The sequence below is a fragment of the Artibeus jamaicensis genome, unplaced genomic scaffold (genome assembly GCF_021234435.1).
Source record: "Artibeus jamaicensis isolate MK-2021 breed Jamaican fruit bat unplaced genomic scaffold, CSHL_Jam_final contig_354, whole genome shotgun sequence".
NCBI lineage: Eukaryota > Metazoa > Chordata > Mammalia > Chiroptera > Phyllostomidae > Artibeus > Artibeus jamaicensis.
The window spans coordinates 43,199,904-43,205,469 of record NW_026521803.1 but is presented as its reverse complement, the minus strand read 5'-3'; the positions used below and the strand labels follow the sequence as shown (position 1 = coordinate 43,205,469).

At 46.8% G+C, this 5,566-nt stretch overlaps 1 non-coding gene and 1 pseudogene across 1 annotated transcript; both read right to left on the bottom strand.

Moving 5' to 3' along the window:
• Positions 1 to 3,454: 3,454 nt before the first annotated feature.
• Positions 3,455 to 3,523, bottom strand: LOC119049796 (uncharacterized; annotated as a pseudogene).
• A 505-nt stretch (positions 3,524 to 4,028) lies between these two features.
• Positions 4,029 to 4,160, bottom strand: LOC119049799 (small nucleolar RNA SNORA36 family). Its single transcript, XR_005082614.1, has one exon. It is a non-coding gene; the product is annotated as a small nucleolar RNA SNORA36 family (small nucleolar RNA).
• Positions 4,161 to 5,566: the final 1,406 nt, after the last annotated feature.

Below are 5,566 nucleotides of genomic sequence, written 5' to 3'. Positions count from 1 at the left end.
CACGGCACATGTGCACTTGTGTGGGCGTGTACACACACACACACTTCCCACGGAGGCACAGAAATACAGGAATAAGAATGAATGTCTGAGACGGCAATGAGCTAGGGCAGAAAAGGTCGAGGAAGTCTTGGTCACCACAGGATTATAGCAGGGAGTCTTCATGTCTCCTTCATTCTGCGCAGCCTTAGGGGCCGACTCCGACAGGCACAGTCATTTGTGTCATGGATACAAATATGCTAAGCCCTATGACCTATCCCTGCCTTCAGGAATAAGAGACCCAGGTGAGAGAAGTGTATTAGTACCGTCAGGTGTGTTACACAGGTGGCTACACACCAACACTCCATGGTAGCAGAGAAGGTACACCTGCAGCGGCTTGAAGACCTGGGGAGACTTCAGGGAAAGCAAACATTTGCCTGAGCTTTGACGGGTCTCTGGGCAGAGCGGTGTATTGGGGTGAAAGTGTCCATGGTGGGGTGACAGTGGCAGGGAGAGGGGGTTCCAAGTATAGGGAAAGGCAGAGCTCAGGGTCATGTGTTCCTAACCAGACTGAACTGCGTGTGGTCAGGCTCACAGGCAGGAGAAGCAGTGAAGGAAGGTGGCGTGGACACATGAGTGGAAAATGCACGGCTGCTCCTCTAAGGCAGTGATGAACCCGCAAAAGCCTGGGGACAGATGCCAAAACCAGCACTCCAGGTTGACCCTACGGATGGGTGATGGGGTGACACCCACGGAGCAGTGTGATCGGACGGGCACTGGGGAGGCTGTCTTGCTAGCAGTCACACGGCTGCACTCCCAGGGCTGGTCCTGGAGGCAGGGAAACCAGCCAGGCGACCGCCGAGAGAGTCCAGAGCAGGAGAGGAGAACTTGACACTGGACGGTGGCCGTGGAAAAGTAGAGATTGCAAACTATGTGAGAGGCGTGTAGGAGGGAGACTGTGAAAGTCCTAGGGCACTGATTGAGTATCACTTGTTTAGTCCTTGTCTTCTGACTTGGGAGAGTGCCCTGACCAGGGATACCCATGACACAGAGACTCAAAAGGACACTCTGTCACCTACCGACAGCCCCACCTCGTGCATGTCACCTGGCTCCTTGAAACTCACTTCTAAATGGAGATCATTCTGACCTGCTTCATCAGGATGCTGTGAGAGTTAAATGAGATTTACAAATTAATTAAACCCCCAGGCTCAGAGCAAGCACTAAATAAATATTATATTATTTTATAGACATCTTGAATTTATCATGACTTGGAAGTAATCCAATTGAAATGTCTATTATTGGATAAATAACTGGCTGTAGAGAATTTATAATTTTCAGTATGGAGGCAATAGACGAAGCTCACAGACAAGTCTAGAAGTTCCCAGAATGAAAAGACAAGAGGCGAGCATGCAGTTTGGGGAGAGGCCAACAATTTTCAAGGGGAGAACAGAGCAAGGAGGAGCCACAGAAAGGATGAAGGTCACTGGGCCTCCGGGCACAGACTGAGCACAGGAAGCAGGCGACACAAGGCAGACGCAGGAGCCTGGCTCTAAGGACACACATCCAGCCCCGAGGGGCTCCTGAGAGGAGGCCAACCAACCTGTTCCAGGCGACGCCAGGCATTCTTTGTGTTTCCATGAAAATACCATTAATTTGTAAAATATGTGCTTGTTTCACAAGTCTGTCTTCCGCTTGAAAAAGTAATCATCTCTGTACCAGTTATTGATTATAAGAAATCACCCCAAAACTTAGCAACAAAAAACAAAACAACCAAAAAAATCGCTCCCATGTGCAACTGTGTCCCTGGTTTGAAGCTGGTCTTTCCTGAAAGTGCTCAGCACGCACACCTGTGTGTGTACATGTGAATAAGATGTGCCCTCTGAGCAAATTTCAAGTGTGCGGGAGTCTTGTTAACCGTCTTCGTGTTGTTGTCCATCAGGTCTTGGCACAAACGAAACCCCGCTCCGTTGACCGTCATCTCTCTGCGCCCTCCAGCCCCCGGTGGCCACCCGTTCTCTCTCCAGCTCTATGAGTTCGTCTTAGATTCCATATATGGATGAGGTCATGCAATATGTGTCTTCCTCTCTCTGGCTTATCTCACTTAGCTCAACATCCTCCAGGTTCATCCATGATATCTTCCCTGGTTCACTGCACAAATCTTCCTTTGTAGTCTGAAAACTATTCCCTTGTATTGATTGGTACATAGGTTGTGTAGGGTCATGGGGTTGTAAGGACTTGGGTAGCTTTCCTAACACTGCTGGCACTGGAGGCTGGTTGTAGTCTCAGCCACGTGTCTTCAAAAGGCAACTGCCACCACCTTCACGTGGTTGTCCCCAATTCCACTAGAGTGAGAATGGAAGCTGAGGCCTCCGGAGGCCCAGATCAGAGACCCCATCATTTTTGCTGGCTTCTGTCGGTCAAAGCAAGTCACAAGGCCAAGTGTAGGGATCAGGACATGGAACCCACTTGTCTGTGAGAAGCTGTAAAAAATTCTTTCCAACCTACGACTCCTCGGGGCACTAGCCACGTGGTTGGGATTTGGCTGCCCCAATTCCTGATGCACTATGCTTCTTAAAGCTTTATCGAGTGAAAGCATGTTTCCACAGCTCGATAGGGTATATTGCCTTTGCAAACAACTGAGGTTAAGAGTTTAAAAGAAAAAAAAAAAAAAACTTCTGCAGCAAAAGAACAAGATTTACTGAGACTGGCAACAAAAAGTGAATCTCTACGGGAGGAATGAAGCCGTACCTCAAAACCATAATTTTCCTCCTGAATTTCGCCGTCCCCCCCGAGAGCTTCCTTCTCACTGCTCACAAAACCGTGCACTTCCTGCCTTTAAAACCAGGACCCAGGGGCCTCCCCTTGATGTTCCACATCGTGTTAGATGAAATGCCTCAAAAATGCTTAAACAAGACCTCACTGTGGCAATGAAAGTCGGGAGTACCATAAATCCAAACACGGCTTACTCCCACAGGTTCTAGACCCCATTTCACTCTCTTGCTCATCCCTCAACCTTGACTCTATTAGAGACGTCACTGCTATCACAACCACAACCATCTCACTGTTCAGACTCCAGGAAGAGAGCCGGACAGTCCGTCTTCCTTCTCCCACCCCCTGCAGGAGCTGGCTGCCCTGCCTGAGTCAGAGCCTGACTCTGGGATTGTTCTTGCTCCAGGCCCCTAACCTGTGTCATTGCTGGACCCGTAAATGGAGAGAACTAATCGTATCATCCATGAACCTTGTAGCACCAGGAGTACTCCGGGTAATGGGAGGGCGCTCCTTCACATTTCACACAGGACTTAAAATGAGGAATGTAGATGGTAAAGGGACCCTTTTTTTAATTCACATAAAGAGAATTCTTCTGATGTGTCAGAGACAGAAAAAAAGGCAAGGTTCCTCAGTTACTTAACGAATAGTCACAGAAGCTAGTTGCTTCTTGACATCGATGCAGTACAGATTTCTGTGGATTCTAGACCATCATTTCAATTAGCAATAATCACGCCTCAGATAAACCTCATTGGCTACGATACTGTCACTGCGCAAAGCTAGAGACCATCATTTCATTTTGCAGTTATACTCTTCCCTGGTTTGTAGCACTAAGGTTATTCCAGGTTTTCTTGAATCGAGGTCCGGGAAGAGTCAATGCATTAGACAAACGATCAGTCAGTCTCAATCTACCCCTGAGGCCATTTCATTGACAAAGAATAGTGACTCTAAATAAACCTGGCTAACACCCTACCGTAATTATTCAGATTTATTCATCTGATATATATCTCATCATTTTTCTCTAGATTTGTCAGTTCTAACCATAGTGTCAATTTATCTACAGTTGTAAAATTTTTCACTGCATCCTCAAAGCTAAAGAGGATTTGCATAAAATAAAAGCAAATGATGAATACAGGACATACAGCTGCACATAGGGAAAGATTTTCCTTTCATCTCCTACGAGAACCAAGGACCTTCCAGTAGAAGAACCTGAATTTCAGGAAATGCTATATTTCAAAAATGCCCCAAGGGGAAAAGGAGAGGTAAATTTGGATTTTTGCTTTCATTTTTGTAGGCTGGGAGGTAAATGAACAGAGTGATGCTGTCTATCCAAGCATCTCCCCCAGCCTGTGTTTCAATGCTCCAAATTTTAATTAACACAACAGGGAAGCTCTCCTGAACTGAACTCAACATTGGAAGAAAAACTTTTAATGAGCAAATAAGGAATGGAAATAAATGAAAACTTGCACATGGAAAGCAGCAAAGCATAATCATGGTGATAGCGGCAAACAGCATTTACCTAGAATATTTCAAATGGTCAACTCTCAAATACAATGGCTGATCTAACATTTTAATTAGATCTATAAATTCTGCAGATTGGAGGTGCGCAGCGTTCCATGTTAGAATTGCTGGGTCTGCACTGAGTACCGAGGTAGGTCACAGCAAACCACACGTCTCTTTTACGTGACAACACGGGCACTGTCAGATCTGTTATCCAGATACAGGTGGAGGCTATGGCCTGGAGCCCTAATGTCACACTAGATGTTAAACCTTGGAGAGTGGCCACCTCACAGTAAATGCTTATTAGATACACTGAATATAAAAAATGTAAGTCATATCTTTACATTGGGCTCACAGTACACCAGCCGGAAGAACTAATGCCAGAAGCAACCTCAAACCCACAGATGCATAGATGCAGGCAATTGAAACTTCAGAGAGTCGTAAGATAACGTGATCATGTTGGATCCCAAAGACCCATTCTTAAAGCACCTGTTCCCACGGTCCACTTGCAGATATTCGGGCTGCTGATGAGGTCACTCTCCAGCATGAGTCATGCAGAAACTCTGGGCAGAATAGTGAGACAGGGTTCCCTGCTTCCCCCACACTTGCTCCCTTCTCGTTGCCAATGCCTCTCGGCTCCCACTCACATGTCTGATGCCCTTGGAAGGGCAGTCCGCTGTCATGGCTCCTGGGTCACGCCAAACAGACTGAATCTTCCCATGTTACCATCACCCAGACGATGTTTTCTCATCTCCTCCATCATCAAAATGGATCTTTCACCCCAGGACTCTGCTAGCTCATCGGATTCATTAACTGAACCAAAGCATTCATGGTTTATTTAAGATCAGCTTCTCGTCACTGCCAGTTACCAAGTTCATGTTCGCTGGCGAGGCATTGGCTGAACCCAGTGAATGAGCAACATGGGACTTTCACGGACTGCAGCATATCCATGGGGACAGCAGTGAGGGAAGAGGCACAAGTCTCGTTTCCGCTAAATGCGCAGAGTCTGTAACTGCCTCGCCCAAGTAACTTCACCACCAGCCAAGAACCAGGAGGCGTCAGAGCTACACCTGATGGAGCAGCACCCTCAGACTGACAGCTCTTCATCGCTCGGCTTGTGTCTTCAACTGCAAATTCAGCAGAGAAGGGTCCGTAAACTCTAAGGCTGTTGAATGTCTTGATGAGACTGAGCAAGTTGTTGACAACTTTATGTTGGCAAGAGGCCAGGTGAAAGTAATGGAAACATAAATTATATGTTAAAATGCTAATGCCAGGAAAGGGCTTATTTTAGATTTCCTAACAACCCAGTGTAGGGTTCTGGATT